Raw genomic sequence first — 23095 nt, forward strand, 5'->3', positions numbered from 1 at the left:
GAAAAATACCCGTTACTCTGTGCATATTATATTCAGTCAGCATAATGTCCTCAATGTAGTGGATCATTATAACATTTTGTCAAATGTCAGTGCAATCATGGCCTCTGGAGACCCTATTGTGGCAGAGAAAGCAGGAGGGTTGACACAGGCAGGCAATTTGGTGATGGTATATTGTTGTCTCTGCCAGGTAAAAGCAAACAGCTTCTGGTGGTCCTTAAGATACAGAGAAAAAAGTCTTGACCAGGTCATAACTGCATATCAAGTGCCAGGTGATATGCTAATTTTCTTCAGTAAAAATACTACATACTGTAGATCTCCACCTGGTAAGGTTTACAAGGATCCACAGCCATTCTCCAAAATCCACTGAACCTCTGCATAGGACGAGCAGGCAAGTTAAGGAATGATATGATATGATACATATCACCACCTCTCATTTTTTAAGTCTTTGACAGTGTCACTAATATCTGAAAATTCCCCTAGAGATATGACATTGCTACTGGTTTACTACCTTGGTAAGGAGCAGAAAAATTCAGAAGTTTCCATTTGCCCCTCCCACCATAATGGCTCTTACCCCATGGCCCCAAGGCAAGTGTGGGGATTCTTCCAGGTGCCAAGTATTTCTAATCCAATTATACATCGAGATACTAGTGAAACAACACAGTGTGCCTATGAACTAACTGGGTACTCTGTGAGTCACATCTGCATTGTGAAGTACATCCATGTATATCACCTGGCCACAGCCACCATGGTATCTTGGGTCATCGGAATTAGCAACAATCCAGAAGCAGTATTTAATAATTCCCAAAGGTCTGGGTATTTTTCCCTAGTGCACTTCCACTCTGCTAAATTTATGCAGGCTTGAAGATAGATTCACAGGGGCTTCCCTGGTGGCGCAGTGGTTGAGAGTCCACCTGCCGATGCAGGGGACACGGGTTCGTGCCCCAGTACGGGAAGATCCCACATGCCGCGGAGCGGCTGGGCCCGTGAGCCGTGGCCGCTGAGCCTGCGCGTCTGGAGCCTGTGCTCCGCAACGGGAGAGGCCACAGCAGTGAGAGGCCCGTGTACCACAAAAAAAAAAAAAAGATAGATTCACAGTATATACTTATGACAATACTGCAGGTTTCTTCCTCAGGTGAACTTGACCGTCCCTTCAAGGATACCTGACCTTCCCTTTTCCTTCAGTAAACCCAAGATACTCTGGGACTATGAACATGCTTAGTTTCAAGCAGTGTTCTTACAGACTTCCCATCTATTTTATTCCTAGGGACACTGTGATCAGTTAGCTACAGTCAGTGGTCCCTATGGACCAAAGTGTTCGGATTACTATTATGTCCCTACTGGCCTTTCTAGGAAATGTGCCTACTCTGTCCTTGTCAGTTGGCCACTTGGCCTCTGATACTCTGGCATCCCATTATCTCTGTTAAAATCAGGGAACTCATATAAAGAGTGGTGCTAGCCACAGTCATACCTGGCTACAAAGGAGAGCAACCCCAGACCTTTTCAAGGATGCAGGTGGTCCCCTCAGTGTATGCATCAATATATCCCCCAGTGAAGAGATTGAATTCTGGGCCTTTTAATTCTTTCTCCACATCATGCCACACAAGCACTGGATCTCAGCCTCATTAAAATAGGCCATTACTGACTTCAAGGTTTGGTTAACCAACCAAATAACTTGTTAGAGTCACCACCAACTCCATGAGCTAGCACATTAAATCCAGAATGTTCAGTAACTGCACCCATATCAATGCATTTGGCCCAGCTTTTCTAGTGTTATTTCCATGTTCCTTGGTCTAACTCCCTTAGAATCCATTTCCACATACATTATGGATAATATATATCAGCAAATTTTGCAATTTTATTTCCTCATTCTCCATACCTGATTCCTGAAGCATACTGAGATTTGGCCCTAAGAAGATCGACTGAACTTCAGAGGTATGTGTCTTCATTTCAAAAGGTATGAAACCCAGACCTATAGACTTTCTGGATTCTGTTACTTTTCTCAGAAAAAAACAGAATAAAATAAAATAATAATAATGTTTGTTGGTTGGTTTATCTGTTTTAGCAGATAGCTTAATTGGACTAAAACCCCCAAATTTGTCTTTCCTTTAACGGGTGGAAGCTGAAATCTTCGTTTAGGTTTTTTAGCCTTAGCTGGGTTGCTTGGCAGCCACATGCATAGTTCAGAGGTGAGCCAGAGGTCAGAAAAGGGTTCATATGCAGAATGTAGGTCTTTAGCTCTCCAGCTCTCCTCCTTTTGGGGTTGAAATCCCCACTCTATCTGCTGTGGTCAATACAAATTCTGTCCTCTGGTTTTTCAAGCCAGTAAGACCACATATTTCTATCAGAGTGTCAGTCATCCTGCATGGTGATAACAGGAGTCTGCACTCAGGCAAAGGGCCAACCAGTGTCATTCCCTTCTTGAAATGGTTGCTTTTTTTTTTACTTTTAACTATTTAACTTTTATAACTGTTACCTGTAGGAAGGTTGGGGCAATAGGAATTGCTTTGCCATTCCTGGATATAAAACTTTTTCCCAACTGAGATTTTAAAAGGCTCAGCAAAAAATAGTATATGTCAAATCTATTTTTCATAGCACTTATGTGACAGATTGTGTTTTCCTAAGTGACCACAACAACATCGCCCCCATCCCTTTTGGTTCTTTCCAAATTGGCTTTAGCACTTCTCCGTCAAGAGTTGTCATTTATGTTTCTTATCCTCTTGAGTCTAGGTGAGGCTTGTGCCCTCTCTGACCAATAAAGTGCAGTGGATGTGATGTCATATGACTTCAAGGCTAGGTCAACAAGAGGATATGCATCCACAAGGCTTCTCTTCTTGGATGGTAGCTCTTGGGGACTGAGCCAGCCAAAAACCAGCACCTACCACCAAACAATTGGGTGAAAGAGCATTTTGATGATACCAGATTCCAGCCTTCAAGTCTTCCAGCTGAGACCTCAGACATCATGCAGCAAAGACAAGCTGGTCTCATTGTGCCTTCTCCAAATTACTGACACATAGAATCTATGGTTGGCTTTTGCTACTGAGCTTTGGGGTAATTTGTTAAACAACAATAAATGGCCACAACAAGTTAGATGTTAGGATTATCCAGCTATGACATCTGTAACAATAATGGTTTCCAGTTTATTGGGGTTGATATAGATGCTCCCTTTCTCTCTCACAATTCCCTCCTAAAGTGACAAGTTAAAAAAGGAAGTCAAATTTCCCATATAGAAGAGGACAGTTAAATGTGTTCCCTCATTAGGACCTCGTGTCCCTTGGAAATTTGAAGGGACTAGTACTTATTTAAACTTGAATTTTTTGTCTCCAAGAATCAGTACTTTAATTTTTATTTGGAGTATTTATGAGTTAATTATATTGCTTCCTGGAGTCACATATATGTAAGGTCAACTCTTCACTATACAAGCCAGCATTTCTTGAATTTTAAACAGGAGACTAATGCTCTTAGTACAGATTCAATAAAGGGAGAATTAAGCAAATTCTGTCCACCTTTTTCAAATAATAAATAAAGCATGTATTAGGTAAACAGCTGCAAATAATAATAAAGGATAAGTGCACAGCTCCATACCCAGGAGTGGGAGGAGGGAGGGGAAGCTAAGTTATAGCTATAAACTTCCTTCTGAAGAAGACAATTTGAGAAGGGATTCAACATCAAGGGGAATTACATAGGACCTGTTATATAAAGGTAGACATGTATTTAAAGATAAAACTTCCATGCTATATTTCTTTTGAGTTGTTTGTATTTTCCTCAAAAGTCATTGATACACATGAGCTTTTCAAAGATAAATATGGTCTAAAATCTATCACTTACGATTACAGAAGAAAACAAGAGAGGTAGATAAAGATAATGGCAAATTAATGCCGGTGTAGTTAAGGTCAAACTCATTCATCACTAATGGCAATATAAATTGGTACAACGCTTTTGGAGAGCCACTTGGCAATGCCTATCAAGAGAAATAAAAATGTTCATATCCGATCACTCAGTGATCCCGTTGTTGGGAATTTTTCCTAAGAATTACATTAAAAGCATAAAAGAGCTATAAGTATGAAGGTTTTTATTTCATAAATTTTTTAGACTCACTAAAAAACTGGAAACAATCTAAAGGATGAACAATTAGAGAATGGTTTTGAAAAGCCAGTGAACTCTTATGTAGTTATTAAAAATAATAATTTTAAAGGCTATGTAACACCCTGAAAAATATGCTAGTTTTGTGATATAATATTAAATGATAATAGAACAATACAAATAGAAAATGCTACTATACTAAGTAAAAAAATAAAATGTGTGCAAGTACTGGATGGGAACACATAAAAATGTGTCGTTTTTAGGAGTTGTGAGCATCTTCAATTAAATTTACCTTTTTAACTGTTGATATCCTTTAATTTGTAAACAATGCTGATTGTACAAAAAATGATAATAGACCCATAATCCTTAAGACATTGTTGCTATTTATTTAGATGTCTGTCATCTCAGAGCATTAGTAAAAAGTTATGCTAGCCATTCTAACAGGTGTGAGGTGATATCTCATGGTTTTAATTTCCATTTCCCTGATGATTAGTGATATTGAGCATATTTTCATGTACCTGCTGGCCATTTGTATGTCTTCTTTGGAAAAACATCTATTCAGTTCCTTTGCCCCATTTTTAACTGGATTGTTTGGGGGTAGGACAGGGGTTGTCAATGAGTTGTATGAGTTCTTTATGTATTTTGGATATTAACCCATTATCAGATATGATTTGCAAACATTTCTCCTGTTCTGTAACTTAACTTCTCATTCTGTTTATTGTTTCTTTTGCTGTGCAGAGGCTTTTTAGCTCCATGTAGTCCATGTTAGAATAGCTATCATCAAAAAGATAAAGGATAACAAGTGTTGGTGAAGATGTGGAGAATAGGAAACCCTTGTGCACCATCGGTGGGAATGTAAATTAGTAAAGCCACTATGGAAAACAGTATGGAGCTTCCTCAAAAAATTAAAAGTACAACTGCCATATTATCCAGCAATCCCACCTCGGGGTATATATCCAAAGGATATCGAAAAGGTATTTGCATTCCCATGTTTTTTGCAACAATATTCACAATAACTGAGATTTGGAAACAAACTAAGCATCTGTCAATGGATAAATGGACAAAGAAGATGTGGTATATATACACAGTGGAATATTTAACTGGGCTGGGGTAGCTGGGGAAATGTTGGTCAAAGGGACAAACTTCCAATTAGAAAATGAATATGTTTTGGGAAACTTGTATATAAAATTTAAATAGATAGGTCTGGCTCTTCTTCCCAAATAGTCCTCATCTGGTCAAAAAAGGGGAAAAATATATACATAGGACTCCATAATATTCCTTTTTGTTTAATTTCATTCTTTCATCCCAAATGCACACACACACATACACATACATGGAAACATTTTAAGAGAGAAAGATATCCAATTGGCTTTTACATTTGCAAAATATTCTATATGACTGACTAAACACATACCAAAATTATCTATGGAAAATAGTGGGAGTTTACCTGGTAAGTCCCGGCGGCTGTTATGTTACTCCCCAGATCATCTCTCTGTCCTAGGTTATCAGGATTCCCAGCTGGATCAGAGTGAAGTCAGCAGCATCGTCACCTGCCCTTCATCTCATTCTCTCACCTCCTCTGATCATGCTTTTCCAGTCAATTGGCTTTTTGATATCTCAAATTTTATATGTCTTAAAAATAAGTCTTCTGGGGAATTCCCTGGAGGTCCAGTGGTTAGGAGTCCACGCTTTCACTGCTGAGGGTCCAGGTTGGGGACCTAACCCCACAAGCCACACTGCAAGGCCAAAAAAATAAATAAGGCTTCAGAAAGAAAAAAACTGAGGGTTGACAGTTCTGACTAAAAAAAAACAACTTAGTCAAAGTAATCTATTTTTTAAATTTCATAATTACCAAGCAAAACCAACCAAATTAACTTGGGGAAACCTTGGAGACTTATGTTTTTCCGGGTCCCCCATTCTCTCCATGGGTGTTTTATGTTGAGAATTCTGAATATTCTCATTCCTAAAGAAAATTTTAGAAAACTCAAAACACATAATGGGTTTAGCTTTGAAGAAATATAAAAAGGTTGGTGTCACTTTATCAGACAATGGGGAGCTATGTGCACCTTGAAACCTAAAATAAGAAAATTTTGAAAGATCAATAAAATATTGATTCAAACATATTTTATAACATTGAGAGTCATAAAGGAGACGTCATTACATTTTTTGTAGATTCTGAGTTAAATGAGCTCATCAGCACAACCCTGCAATGAAGTTAAACTAGTTCAAAACATTCTTTTTTCTGTCTCAGTAAAAATATCAGTCTGGCCAAAGTTGTCCCAAAACTGCTAAATATATGTTGCAGATGATACTCATAATGGCAGTGGAGTGTGGTATACATTTGGAGTAAAAAAAAAGTATTTTGCCATTTAAATTATAACCTTCCACATTCCTAAGGTGTCACTTGGAGAATCAAAGAAATAGATTAAGGATTGGGAAGTATAGAGAATAATTACTTTTGCTGACTCTCGGTAACAAATTTCAAGAGACTTTCTGTGTTTGGGTCGTTATTTGGAAAATATTTAGAAAAAAATTTTAAAGCATGAAAATGGAGTCACCAGCAAAGAATTTTCCATCCCGAATTCCTCACAAATATTTCTGACATTGGTGTGACAACTCTAGAGTATATTATAAATTCTAGTCAAGAAAAAGACTTGAAAAGTTAAATGCATTTTTAACATTAGAGTTCTATAAAATTACCTCAATTTTTTTTAACATCGCTATTGGAGTATAATTTCTTTACAATGGTGTGTTAGTTTCTGCTTTATAACAAAGTGAATCAGTTATACATATACATATGTTCCCATATCGCTTCCCTCTTGCATCTCCCTCCCTCCCACCCTCCTTATCCCACCCCTCTAGGTGGTCACAAAGCACCGAGCTGATCTCCCTGTGCTATGAGGTTGCTTCCCACTAGCTATCTATTTTAAGTTTGGTAGTGTATATATGTCCATGCCACTCTCTCACTTTGTCACAGCTTACACTTCCGCCTCCCCATATCCTCAAGTCCATTCTCTAGTAGGTCTGTGTTTTATTTCCGTCTTACCCCTAGGTTCTTCATGACATTTTTTTTCTTAGATTCCATATGTATGTGTTAGCATACAGTTTGTCTTTCTCTTTCTGACTTACTTCACTCTGTATGACAGACTCTAGGTCCATCCACCTCACTACAAATAACTCAATTTCATTTCTTTTTATGGCTGAGTAATATTTCATTGTATATATGTGCCACATCTTCTTTATCCATCCATCCGATGATGGACACAGGTTGCTTCCATCTCCTGGCTATTGTAAATAGAGCTGCAATGAACATTTTGGTACATGACTCTTTTTGAATTATGGTTTTCTCAGGGTATATGCCCAGTAGTGGGATTGCTGGGTCATATGGTAGTTCTATTTGTAGTTTTTTAAGGAACCTCCATACTGTTCTCCATAGTGACTCTACCAATTCACATTCCCACCAGCAGTGCAAGAGTGTTCCCTTTTCTCCACACCCTCTCCAGGATTTATTGTTTCTAGATTTTTTGATGATGGCCATTCTGACCAGTGTGAGATGATATCTCATTGTAGTTTTGATTTGCATTTCTCTGATGATTATTGATGTTGAGCATTCTTTCAGGTGTTTGTTGGCAATCTGTACATCTTCTTTGGAGAAATGTCTATTTAGGTCTTCTGCCCATTTTTGGATTGGGTTGTTTGTTTTTTTGTTATTGAGCTGCATGAGCTGCTTATAAATTTTGGATATGAATCCTTTGTCAGTTGTTTCATTTGCAAATATTTTCTCCCATTCTGAGGGTTGTCTTTTGGTCTTGTTTATGGTTTCCTTTGCTGGGCAAAAGCTTTTAAGTTTCATTAGGTCCCATTTGTTTATTTTTGTTTTTATTTCCATTTCTCTAGGAGATGGGTCAAAAAGGATCTTACTGTGATTTATGTCATAGAGTGTTGAGTGCCATGCAGATGTCTGTAATTAGCAAAGCTGTAAAATATTCTGAAAGCCAACAAGAGGTTGAGCACATGAATGAAAGTTCTGTGTCCTTCCTGACTTACGACAACATGGTTATCTTGAAAATGCAAACTTTGGCTGTTACACTTCCAAAGATGTCTGGAACTAAACTGTGAAAACATAGGCAAACAGGTTCAAATTGGAATAGGCTGACCAAATGTTAACTATACTATCAGGCTTGCCAGGTATGCTTTCACCTTTTTATAAGAAATAAGTTTTCTTTTAAGCTAATGGAACCAACTTCTCAACTGCACCTACCCAAATACACCACAATTCTCAGAATTTCTTATAGCTGAATAATTCTTCTGGTCTTTTTCATAGCCACTGTTTTGCAATCAATGTGTTGGGACATTTAATTAAAAAGCAGACCTTAGTATGTTCTAAATGGAGAACAAAGGAATGACATGTGTGTTTACAAAGGGTTACATCTAAAGAGCAGGACAAATGAGTTAAAGTCTTATCAGCTAGTTTGTGTATTTCACAAGAATAGCCCTTCTAACTTAACCTTGTTTAAATTACTTAATTTCTTTGTGCCTCAAATTACTTAATTTCTTTGTGCCTCAAGTTCTTTATGAATAAAAGGCAGATATATCTTGTAAGGTTTCTGTGAGGATTTAATGAGCTAATATATGCACAAAACTTAGACCAGGGACTAGCTCTTGGCAAGCTCTCAATAAGTATTAGATACTGGGCTTCCCTGGTGGTGCAGTGGTTGACAGTCCGCCTGCCGATGCAGGGGACACGGGTTCGTGCCTCGGTCCGGGAAGATCCCACCTGCCGCGGAGCGGCTAGGCCCCGTGAGCCATGGCCGCTGAGCCTGCGCATCCGGAGCCTGTGCTCCGCAACGAGAGAGGCCGCAACAGTGAGAGGCCTGCGTACTGCAAAATAAATAAATAAATAAATATTAGTTACTAATTTCAACACTTTAACTAGATAAACCTAGATTGCAAGTATTTAGGTCCCATGGGACTACTGTGGTTTAACTAAACATTAACCATTACAAAGAACTTCAACCTACAATAAAATATTAGCCAAATATTAAAAATTCTTTAACAGAACTATAAAATAAGTAGGGAAAATAATGTGAATAAATGTATGAGTCCATGGATGGATGGTGTGGAGGGGAAAATTGTTTCAAATTAATATAGTTTCCAGATTAGAATTCTGGGTTAGACAATTAGGATCTCTATCTGCATGGGGGTTTTGTTTGCTTGTTTTAATCTCCAAAAGCTTTCTGAACCAAAAAGCTTGTAAAGGCATATGTATATTAATTATATTTAATTCTCCAAACAGTTGTCTGATGCTTTGAGTGATTATATAAATTCGACCTTATATAAATCCTTTCTTTACAATTTTCCAGCATCTCAAGATATTAAAATAAAAATTAGAAAGCAATTTAAGAACATAAAACATCCCACCTACAAAGATTCAGATGCTACCTTTAGCAGTAAGTACTAGTAGAGTAATTTATAAATCTGCTTTCTCAATGTACTAGTATCATTCTGAGTGATGGTTGTATAACTATATCTTTTTGAGCCCCAGGGTTCCTTGGGGATAACTCAAGGGCAACATCAGGGGTGGGGAGAGTGGGCAGGTTTCTGGGTCTCCCATAATGTGTCCCTTTCCCACTCCCATTCAACCACAGTTCCAGTTTTATCGATTTTATGTGTGACGATAATTTTCCTTAAGAGAAAAAATGGTTTTACTCCTATTAAATATTTGAAAGTTCTAAATATTACCATGAAATTCATCTACAACAGCTAGAATTCAAAAGACATCATTAAAGCCTTCAACCAAAATAGCAAAAGCATAAATATTTATCATTGTACAGAAGAGTACTAAGAATGAAAAATTAGCTAAAATAAGGTGGTGGAGGAAAGGATAAAAGAAAAGAAATACACTAGTTTTATGATTGCTTATAGCAAGAAAGTAAAAGATAATGTCTAATGTATTAAATAATTAAGAAAATTATATAAACTAATCATTCTAAAATAGCCACTGGAACACAAAGGTAAACCTTCTTAAATACCACATTATTTAGGAATTGTACAGTAGAAGTAAAGTTAAAAATATGAACTAAATGTGATTTTTGAAAACAGCAAAAACATAAAGTATAATTAATTTCAAAGAACAAGATTCAAATATACCTGTCAGAAAAATATAAATGTGTTAAACTTATATCTTTAAGAAAGGAAAGAAAGTAAAAACATGAACAAAGGTATACAAGGCAAATACAGAAAAAGAAGGAAGTCAGGGGAAAGGGGAGGGAGAAAGGAGGAAGGTAAAGAGAGGAGAGAAGAAGGAGAATGAAAGAAGGGAGGGGGAAAGGGAGAAAAGAAGGAAGAACGAAGGGAGGAAAAGAACAGGTTGTAGCCTGAATATCAGGCCATGTTGAATTCATGTTATAAAACATTAAATGAGACAAAAGGTCACTATATAATGTTAAAAATAGACATTCACAGTGAAGGTTTTTTTTAAAGTCAAGATTGGCAACGCACCAAAAGATATAGCATTGATATTCACAAAGCAAAAACTATAGGAATTATAAAGAAAAACACAAAGCGGTAGAATTTTACTCACCTCTCTTAGTCTTTGACAGATCAAGAAGGAAAAAAGTAAGAAATAATAAAGAAGACTTAAATGACATAATAAAGTAGTAGTAATTAATATAGATCAAGTTCTGTTCCCTGAAATAAAAACTACAACTTATTTTTATATAGAACCATCATAAAAATGGCCATTATATTAGGCTATAATGAAAATCATAACTAATTCCAAACTATTAAAGGAATACAGGTAACATTATCTGATCACAATGCAATAAAACTAGAAATTAATAATAAAACTGAAAATAAAAATACATTTATTGATTGGGTGACTTTGTACAAGTTGTCTACCTTTTTTATTGCATCAACTGCAAAGTTAAAATAATACTTAAATCACAGGCTCATTGTGAAAATTTTATAAACTTTGAAACATTACACAAGTGTAAAATGCTATCCAAAAAGAATTATCTTCCTCCTCACACATGAGAAGTGATTTAATTTGGAAGCTCCAAAGATTTGAACTTAGTCTATACTGTTTACAAGTGGCTATTCAAATTAACTAAATTAAATTAAATTAAATTAAAAATTTAGTTCTTCAACATTAGCCTTATTTAAAGTACCCACTAGTTACATGTGGCTAGTGGCTACCATCTTGGACATCAGAATATTTCCATCATTACAAACATTCCATTATTCTATTGGATAGTCCTAGCTCTTACTGGGGAAATCAACCGAATATCTAGAGGTTCATGAGAATTATTTAAGTTTTACTTCAGCAAATTAACAGGGCCCTTCTAGTGAGAGTCTCAGATGATTTTTTTCCCACTTCACTTCCTAATTATACTAAAAGATCATCCTCTCACTTAATATAATCCAAATACATTAAGGTGCTAATTGAATATGATGAGTAAGCTGTGCATACTAATTGTCACTAATAAGTTTAATGCTGATTGCTTAAGCCTATAATAGCTACTCACCTACAGAGTGGTTCAAGTCAACTTGATGTCCCTCATTCTTCATTAGGAAAATGTGTTTATTAAGTTGACATCATTATATGTGAGCCCAGAGGATTTTCCCCGTGGGTAGTCATTTCAATGTTGAAAAGTATACCACATGTGAACCCTGAACAAATTGCTCGTGCAGCTGAAGGTGACTCTGACAGCCACCCATTTTTCAGTGATGCTTAGAGCATTCCATTTTGGTAAGCCTGAATCAATAATAAGTATCTCTATGTCTACTATGTTTCTTCATTCATTTAGTATATTTTAAAATTCCTAGTCTCACTTACTAGTCTTGTGATCCTGGGCAGCTCACTTATCTTCTCTGGGCTTCAGAGTCTCCTTCCTTGAGTTGGGGAGTGAGAGGGGATGAGAAATGGCAGCCTAATCACAAGTTTATTTCCCCTTTTCCCTCCCAGTTGAGGAAACTCTACTTAAAAAATACTACAGCCTAGATCTAAATTGTCCTCACCACAGAAAGATATAATAATTATATGAAATGACAGAAGTGTAAGCTAACACTACAGCAATAATCATATTGCAATACATAAATGTATCAAATTAATAGGTACACCTTCAACTTATACAATGTTATATGTCAATTACATCTCAATTAAAAAAAATTAGGGCTTACTTGGGGAACTTGGAGAGGTCACAGATATACCTAAGAATTGATTTTTTTTTAAATATCAAACCAATTAGCACTGACCAAGACATTTAGTATAAAAATAAGGGGGTAAAACCTTAATTCATGGCTCAAAAATTATAACCAAGGGTAAACAAAGTCAAAATAACCTATATTTTTAAAAATCATAATATTTTATCAAAGGATAGAGTGTAAAACATGAGTAAATAAGGCAAAATAAAAAAAAAATTCTTCCCAAAATAACATATAAATTTAATGCAATTATAAGCAAAAATCCCATTAGTTTTTTTTTAACTAGATGAAATATATCTAACATTTGTATGGAAAAATAAAGGTATGAAGTCTGTCAAGAAATTATCAATAATGAAGATAGTGACTGGGTGTATATATTACTATCAAAACTTACTATGAAGCTATAGTGTGACAAAAGCACAGGAATAGACAAATACATCAGTAGAACAAATTCAAAAGCCAAGAAACAAATACAACTGTATGAAAAAACCTCATTTATGATAAAGGTAGCAAGTCAATTCATTGCGAGAAAAATAAATTATCCAACAAACAGTGCTGGAAAAATTGGCTCTCCAACTATTTACAATAGCCAGGACATGGAAGCAACCTAAATGTCTATCAACAGAGGAATGGATAAAGATGTGGTACATATATGCAATGGAATACTACACAGTCATAAAAAAGAACAAAATAATGCCATTTGCAGCAACATGGCTGGACCTAGAGATTGTCATACTGAGTGAAGTAAGTCAGACACAGAAAGACAAATATCATATGACATCGCTTATATGTGTAATCTAAAAAAAGGGTACAAATAAACATTTAAAAAACAGAAGTTGAGTCACAGATGTAGAAAACAAACATAGTTACCAGGGGATGGGGTGGCGGATGGATAAATTGAGAGATTGGGATTGACATATACACACTACTATATATAAAATAGATAACTAATAAGAGCCTGGTGTATAGCACAGCAATACTCTGTAATGACCTACATGGGAAATGAATCTTACCAAAAAAAGTGTTTATATGTATATGTATAACTGATTCTCTTTGCTGTTCACCTGAAACTAACACAACATTGTAAATCAACTATACTCCAATGAAATTTTTTTAAAAATTAGTTATCCATATGGAAGAAAATAATCATATAAAACACCATAAATAATCCTCAACTTCTGTTCAAATATATAAAAGTAAAATAAAATATTAGAAGAAAATATTGGAGAATAATTTTATAATATTATGACAAAGATGACGATCCAAAACAACATATGAAATGCATAGGTATAAAGAAAAAATTGACAGATTTGATTATATAAATATTTTTAAAACTTCAGTATTGAAGGGAAAAAACCTGAACAAATCCAAAAGATAAAAATTTTAGTTATGATGGGGTAAGATCTTATATGTTGTTAAGAAAAGAACAATCAACATAATTTTTAAAAGGATAAATTATATAAGTAAGCAATTCACCAAAGAGAAAATATGAAAAACTATACATTAAAAAAGATGTTCTAGGTCACTAAAAATCAGAGACTAGTAGCATAACATTTTCAGCCATCATTTGGCAAAATTTTAAATAACTGATAACATCCAGAATATTAAGAACATAATTTAAAGAATATTTGCTTACATTGTTGATAAAAGTAATCTGGTTAAAGAAATCAATATTTTAATGTATATACCATTTGACCCAACAATCCTACATTTATGAATGTATACTACTGAAATAAAAGCATTAATACATAATGCAACATTGATTTGTGACATCAACAACTTAAATGTTAGTAATCCAGGTGATGCCTTTTATATTATATAATATGTTATATTTTATAAGTGTCTATATATGTTTGTATTCAAATACATGTAATATGACATTCTGTATGGCTCCTGTGTCAATTCCTTTCCCAAGCAGCTCTAGTCTACTTACACTGTCTCCATCTCCAAAGAAGGGAGAGTCAGGAGCAGATCCACCTTTCCACGTTTAGAGCTTATAGAATTTTGGAGGCTCCAGTTACAGAAAAAAAACAAAACAAAAATTCCAAATACAAATTTAGATATTGATATTACTTTGTCAACAAATATGCATAGGAGTTTTGTCACTGGAACACTTGTTCCTTTAGGCCATTTTGCTGAGTGTGGTTTCATCTAACTAATAAGAGCCTGGTGTATAGCACAGCAATACTCTGTAATGACCTACATGGGAAATGAATCTTACAAAAAAGAGTGTTTATATGTATATGTATAACTGATTCTCTTTGCTGTTCACCTGAAACTAACACAACATTGTAAATCAACTATACTCCAATGAAATTTTTTTAAAAATTAGTTATCCATATGGAAGAAAATAATCATATAAAACACCATAAATAAGACTCAGTCCAATGCATCAGGATGCATGAGACATGCAACTTTATACACTGTGGTCATACAAGTTTGTGCCTTAGGAACAAGAATTCTGGTAGAGTCTACTTCACATGATTCCTGTCAAAGAAAGGAGAGAAATAAAAGATACTTTATACAGATAAAATTGCTGACGAGTGGGTTTCCGTTTTTCCTAGGCATATCTGAGCACTAAACCCTCCACCTCTAATTGTATACATCTGATGATCAGAAGACATTTTTCTAGACTAACTTCTAGCCCCATATATTTCAAACCTTATTTCTCCTCTAAACATCCCATTCCCAGACACAGCAGGGAATGCATCACATATCACAGATCGTGATGCAACTTCTGGTCCCACAATTTCTGATGATCCAGGTGAATTGGCCCAAAAGATCCTGGGAGTACTCCTGGAAGTTGCACCAAACCAGAAAACTTACTGATAACTGTTGCACGTGGAGAAGAATGAAAACCACCAAAATAATCCCACTAAACTCAAATCTATGGCCCACTAAATTTCTCAATAGATCCCCAAAATGCTTTGGCCATTCTACTTCCACCCATCATAAGGGGAGGCAGACCTGAAGGGAAGTTTAGTGGAACTGGACAGCAGCTCTCTTTGTGATTAAAATAGAATACTTTTGCAAATGAAGAAAGCACATACAATTATATACCACATTGCTAGGACTCCTCCCAGGATCTTGGAAACAAGTGAGGGTCTTAGAGACTGAGCTTAGTAAGCTTCACAGTGAATCCGACCCTGGGGAGAAGATAATATATTTTCACATTGTCAAATTTGTCCATTCATAAATCTGCTTATTATCCACTCTTTATCCTTAGATTCATGTCCCATTATTAACAGCTCAAATGCCCAATTACCAACTAGCAATTGGTTGATATATCAACTAAGAGTTTCATGCTCCCTGAAAGGAAGCCAATCTTTAGAGTTTGATTTCGTTTTTATTCCACACAGTATTTCTAAGAGGCAAGAGATAATTCAAACAAAAACAAGGATCCAGACCTAGAAGGAGCTAAGGGCAGGGTCTCCTGGTTTGAGGCTTGTTGGAAGGAGGGAAGACAGTGTCCCCAAGGGGGTCAGCTGAGTGGGGACAAGGACAAAGGGATGGGTGATGGCAACAGGTCGCAGTGGGCAGGAAAGGATAAAAGCAGCCACATAAGGTGGTTTAGGCAGAGTTGGAGGTTCCGGAGGGAGATAAGCAGTTTCAGGTTTGCAGTTGTCTGCTCACCCTGTGAGATCAGAATGCAGAAACAGTAGTGAGCAGGTGTGTGCATCCCCCAGGGTAGGGCAGTCCCCAGCCCACCCCGTCTCACACCCTGGGCACACCACTTCTGGGTCCAGGCAACCAGAGTGTCCCTGGCACAAAAAGCTGAGTGGTTTGTAACTGGGGTCCCCCAACCTGTCTTTAGTCACTCTGGGTCACCTCTCCCACCTGGGTGCTCCTGAGGCAGAAAGAGGACCTGCAGAAAGACCAGCAATGGCAGTACGCCAGTACCCAGGCCATCCCATCTGGGGACATAGTGGACATACCTGTGTTTGAGGCAGAGGCACCTAGCAGTTATCTCAAAAACTGGAGAGGAGATCATCTAAGACTGGTTCAGAGTCTTCCAAGAGCCCCAGAAGACCCTCAAAGCCCATTTAACCACATTATCCCCAGGTTCTGAAAATAGGAAACTCAGGGGATTGGCTTTTTATTAGAGAACATCAGAGCTGCCATACTGTATATGAGTCAGAGGTGGACATCATGTCTAAGATTGTGGAAGCAGCACAGAGGTCACATGCAGCCAACAGAGCATGACAAGGGACAGAGATGGCTGGTACCATATAACTGAGGCCAAGAAGACAGTAAACTTTGAGGCCCATCAGGAGGAACCAGAGCATGGGGACCAAGCTATTTCCAGCTCAGCTTTTTTAGTTTGAAATAAATCAAGCCATACAGCCTCAGAATGAAACGCTCGTTTTTTAAATGTACATATTCCATAGCACAGTGGTAATCTCACAGAGGGTTCTGTGATATCACCTGTGTTGCAACCTGACACGCTTCTCCAGGAAAGCAGAGACCCACCTCACACCCATGGTCCACAGAGCTGCCTCAACCACTGTTGGCCTTTGTTTCCCCTAGGCCATGACTGAAAGTCATCTTGTGGGCTAGGAGGCATCACCACTTCCTTCTTCAATTCCTCTTCTTCCCTCTGAATGTGCCCAAACATAAAATTAAATCCAGTCCAACAATTAAGTAAAAGTAGGATTCATGTCCTCTCTGGATATTCAGGGATGGGAGGAGGGGGCATGACAGCATTTGTTGGCAATCAGAAAGGCCACCGTCTAGATGCAGCAATTTCACTTTTAGGTATATACCCTGGAGGATAAAGTATAGTTTTAGGAATATATAATACTGATTCTCACACATGCTCTTTAGGAGACAACTGTAAGAATGTTTGTAGCCAAATAACTTATAAGAGCAAAACACTGGAAATAACATCAACTGTCCATCAACTGTAAAATTGATGAATTATAACATATAGTGGGGTACCATACAATAATGGCAGCTACACTGGCATGGATGAATCTCACTGTGGAGTACTAAAAGCAAGTCATGTAAGAACACGTGTTATAGAATAGTTCAAAAGCAAGACCAAATTATTTACAGTATATACTTGCCAAAATTAAAGGAACACAATTATCTCTAGAAAGGAGGGAGATGTCCTCAGAATTGTGTACACAAGTGTTTTAATAGTGTTGGGAATTGTTCTCCCTCATAGACAAGGTGGCAGGTATTCAAATATTTTTAAGTATTGTCACGTTTTGACATTTCTGAAATCAGGGGGATCTTAAGAGATGTAGTTGTAATTTCATAGAAATCTTAACCAGTTTCTTCTAGCAATACCTTACTTTTTCTGTATTTAAAGTATGTCAAAATTAGAAGTCTGAGAAAAATTTGTAATAAATACAAAATAAAAATTCAGAAGGACAAGAAAAGATGTGTCCATAGGTCATGGTGTTAGATTTTCATTTCCATGGAAACATCTGCATTTATTCCACTGAACATGACACATCTCACATCAAAAGGGGTCACCAAAAGTGTTTCCCTAGTTGTTTATAGCCTTGGATAGAGGCTTGGGGGCAATCTTCAAAGACATTTTTGAGTATTCTTTTGGCATAAGTAGATAAATAAGCAGTTGAAGTATTGCTCTTTGTTCTGTCAGACTTCCTAAAAATCTAAGCTTAATAAAAGAATTCTGAACATAGTGATCAAGTATTCACTAGAAAAATGCAAACCTGGTGACATCCAGCTGAAGGTCAGTTTTTTCAGAGCTTCACACACTGCCTATGCGGTATGAGTGAATTTCTGTGTTCCTAAGAACCTTCATTTCCCTGGCCACTATCCCCTATTACCATAAAGTTCTCCAATAAAATGTGAATAAAACTATTTCATCCAAGGATTCTTCTGCACACCAGGGTTAAAGAAAAAGAAAAAACAGAAGGACTTGTTTTCTTTAGCGCCAATGTGTTACTTAATGTCAACAAGATAAGCTAAAATCCCATTCCATTTAATACCAATTCAAGTATAAAGACTCATTTCCTGGTATATTTAGGTCTGGTTTTCATTTATGGGAAAGATTCCTGGAGGAGTGGAAAGTAATTCTTTATACATTATAGTAAAAAAAAAAAAAAAGCATAAAGAGAGGTATAGATTTGGTGAAGAGGGATACAACTGGGAAAGTACAAATGGGAGAATTAGTTTTGCTTTTTATAAAAGAATTGTTGATTTTCATTCAGAAATAATCGGGACATAAATCTGATACTTTCATTCACATGACCCACATCCCTGCACTCCCTAAATACAGTTATAGCAAGTAAGTATAAAGATGAGCTGCCGGGCTTCCCTGGTGGCGCAGTGGTTGAGAGTCCGCCTACCGATGCAGGGGACACAGGTTCGTGCCTCAGTCTGGAAAGATCCCACATGCCGCGAAGTGGCTGGGCCCGTGAGCCATGGCCGCTGATCCTGCGCGTCCGGAGCCTGTGCTCCGCAACGGGAGAGGCCACAACAGTGAGAGGCCCGCGTACCGCAAAAGAAAAAAAAAAAAGAAAGAAAAAAAGGTGAGCTGCCAAATTTCAAAACTAACCTGTTTTCAAAGTCATTGGGGGGATAATTGTGGAAAAAAGTGTTAGGTTCTGTTTATAAGAAGTAGAGTGCTTACCTGCAGCAAGCAGTAACATCACATGGAAATAATACAGAAAGGCCAGTCACATAGCCAGCCTTATGTTAGCATTGAAAAGTCTGACCACCTGATCTTTTTTCTTTTTTTTTTTTTATTGAAGTAAAGTTAATTTACAATGTTGTGCTAGTTTCTGGTGTAGAGCAAAGTGATTCAGTTATACATGTGTATGTCTGTATTCTTTTTCAGATTTTTTTCCATTAAAGTTTATTATAAGATATTGAATATAGCTCTCTGTGCTATTCAGTAAATCCTTGTTGTTTATCTATTTTATATATGGTAATTTGTATCTGCTAATCCTAAACTCCCGATTTATCCCTCCCCCTCCTTTCACCTTTGGTAACCATAAGTTTGTTTTCTCTGTCTGTGAATCTGTTTCTGTTCTGTAAATAAGTTCATTTGTGTCACATTTTAGATTCCACGTATGAGTGATATTGTATATTTGTCTTTCTCAGTCTGACTTACTTCACTTAGTATGATAATCTCTAGGTCCATCTATGTTGCTGCAGATCTGACCACCAGATTTTATACAAAGAACCAGACCCCATTGTAGGAAGTGAACAGTTACTCAGAATCTAACACAGCTGCAGCAAAAGGGTTATCCTACCAGAAAGAAGAAAGTATTTATTGATCCTTTTTACCATAGATCATAGCAGTGAATAAGACTGAACTGCTCTCTCCGTCTCTGTTCTTCCAGCTCCTGCGACTATGCACTTCCTTCCTCTCTCTCTTAGCTGGCTTGCCCTCCTTCACAGTTTCTACTAGGACCTCTCATCTGATTTTGTGCTGTCTCCTTTTCAGATATCAATCTCAGAGACTTCCAAGCAGTGGTGGAGGGAGCTGGGAATATAAATGGATTCCAGGACTCTCCTCTTTGGGTCTTCAGGTAGTACTAATCAGTACATCTGTATGAGGTCTGTGGAAGGAAGAACCCCTGTGACTCACCCAAGGTGAGATGCTATATGCTCTCACCACCTAGGGTAGAAAACTTCATAGTACATGATGCAGCAGATAGGAGAGTCAGAAGCAATTGTCCCAATACTTAAAAAAAAACATAAAATAAAAGCTGCATGGCTTCATCTAAAAAAAATGTAAATGCAAGACTTAAAAGGATCAAACTGTTTCCAAGGGACTTCATTTTGTCCCAGAAAGCTCAAAGGTATTCATGGGCTACAAAACTATGCAGCATATAACAAGGTAAAATTTACATTCAATGAAAGGCACATTCTGACATTTAATATAAAAATGACAAGGCATGCAAAGAAGCCATACAATATGATTCTTCAATTGATCTAGAAATAAAACAGATGATGAAATTAACAGGAAAGGATCTTAAAACAATTATAACTGTACCCCATGCATTCAAAGAAACAGAGGAATGATTGACCATGTTAAATAGGGAAATAGATGATCTAATAATGACCCATATCAAACTTGTGAAGATGAAAAATATGCCTGAGATACAAATTACAGTGGATGAATTAACAGCATATTAAGAAAAGATCAGTGAACCTGAAAACACAGCAATAAAAACAATTCAAAATGAAACACAGAGAGAAAAAATAAATAAACAAAGCTCCAGAGATGTGGACCACTTCAAATTAAGGGAAACAAATGATGTGAGCCCTATGATTACCTCAGCTGACTGAGGTATTTGAAGAAATAATGACTGATGATTTTTTTTTGTAATTTGATGAAAATTATAAACTCACATATCCAAGAATCTAAAGCATGAATAAAACTACAAGGGACATCGAAATCAAAACACTTAAAATTATGACAAAGAGAAACATCTTAAAAGCAGCCAGAGGAAAGAAAGACACCGTTACCTGCAATGAACAAAGGATAATCACAGACTTTTCAGAAACTATGCAAACCAGCAGATGTGGAGAAATATTTTTAAAGTACTGAATTCTGAAAATAACATTAAAAGAAAGCAACACTTATAGAGATGGAGAAAAGATTAATGGTTCACTGGGGCTAAGGACAGGACAGATCAGAAGCATGTGTGTGGCTATAAAGGGATAACAAGAGGGGTATTTGAGGTTACATGGGATACATGTGATAAAACTGCATTGAATAATACACTCACACAGGTGCATGCAAAACTAGTGAAAACATTAATAAGGTATATGGATTGTATCAATGCCAAGTTCCTGATTTTAATATTGTACTATAGTTATGTACAATGTTGTCTTTAAGTGAACCTGGGTGAAGGGTATATGGAACCGCTTTGTACTATTCTTTGCAACTTTCTGCAGTTTGTAGTTATTTCAAAATAAAAATGTTTTTAAAAATAAGAGAATATACAAAAACTAAAAGAATTCAAAATCAACAGAAATACACTATCAAGCAAAGAAAATCATTTAACAGAAAGAAAACCATACTAGATGGAAATCTAGATCTGCACAAAGGAATGACGAGCCCCAGAAATAGAATATGTGTCCATTTTAGATGTATTTCTTATATTTGCATATCTTTAAATAACTGACTGCCTAAAGGAAAAATAATAACAATCTATTGTGAGATATGTGACATGAGTTGCATATCAAATGTACATTTAAAAATCCCAAAGACTAGAAAGGAGGAAATGGGAATGTATTGTTTTAAGCTCTATACCACACATGACATAATATAATATTACTTAAAGACAGCTTGTGTTAAATTAAAGAAGTATACTGTAATATATAAAAATCAATTTTTTAAAAAAGGTTAGTAAAAATATGCCAAAAAGGAAAATAAAAAATGCTTAGCTCAAAATAAGGCAAAAGTAAAGGAAATAAGGAAAAAAGAACAGATGGGAGAAATAGAAGAATGTTAGATTTTAAACCCCAAAATAGTAACATTAATATTAAATGTACATGGGCAAAAACGTCTACAGCTATATCAAAGTTCTAACCCCCAGCAGTGCAGAAGGTGAACTTATCTGGAAATATGATCACTGCCAATGTAATTAGTAGTCAAGATGAGGTCATACTGAAGTAGATTGAGCCCTTAATCCAACATGACTAATATCCTTATAAGAAGGAGGAAGATGAAGTGAAGATGCAGACACACAAGTAGAAAGTCATGTAAAGACAGTGGCAGAGACTGCAGTTATGCAGGCACAAGCTAAGGAATACCTGGGGTTACCAGAAGCTGGAGGAGGCAAAGAAGGATCCTCCTGCAGAGACAGAAGATGGATCACGGCCCTGATAATATCTTGATTTCGGACTTCTACTCTCCAGACTGTGAGAGAATAAATTTCTGTGGTTGTAAGCCACCAAGATTGTGCCACATTGTTATGGCATCCCTAGAAAACTAATACAGCAACTCAATTATAAAACATAGAATGCTAAATTGATTAAAAAAAAAAAAGCAAGTTCCAACTACATGTTACCTACAAAAGACCCACTTTAAATATAAAAATGCAAAAAGTTAAACATAGAATTAACATACGACCCAGCAATTCCATTTCTAGCTATATACCCAGAAGTATTCAAAGCAGGGACTCAAATAGATACTTGTACACCAGTGTTCATAGCAGCATTATTCACAATAGTAAACAGGTGGAAACAATCCAAGTGTCCGTTAACAGATAAATGGACACAAAAAAATTATGCCAGTAAAAGGTTTGAATGGACTCTTCACCAAAGAAAATACAAGATGACAAATAAGCATATGAAAGTATGCTCAGCCTTACTTGTCATTAGGAAAATGTAGATTCAACCATGGTGAGGTACCGCTACAAAGCTATTAAAATGGCTAAAATAAATTTTTAAATGACAATATCAAGCGCTCGTGGAAATGCAGAGCAGCTGGAACTCTCGTGTAGTGCTGATGGGAATGTAAAATGGCACTGTTGCTTTAGAAAACACTTGGCATTTCTTTAAAAATTAAACGTACACACCAGGGAAGGCTCTCTTCCATGTCTCTCTCCTAGCTTCTGCTGGTCCCTTGGCTTGTGGCAGCATAATTTAGATCCTCACATTGTGTTCTCACTTTGTGTGAACCTCTATGCCAAAATTTCCGCTATTTATAAGGATATAAGTCATACTAGATTAGGTGCCCATACTACTTCAATATGACCTCATCTTAATAATTACATCTAGAGGGCTTCCCTGGTGGTGCAGTGGTTGAGAGTCCGCCTGCCGATGCAGGGGACACGGGTTCGTGCCCCGGTCTGGGAAGATCCCGCATGCCGCG

This window comes from Phocoena phocoena, chromosome 17 (assembly GCF_963924675.1).
Source record: "Phocoena phocoena chromosome 17, mPhoPho1.1, whole genome shotgun sequence".
Taxonomy (NCBI): Eukaryota; Metazoa; Chordata; class Mammalia; order Artiodactyla; family Phocoenidae; genus Phocoena; species Phocoena phocoena.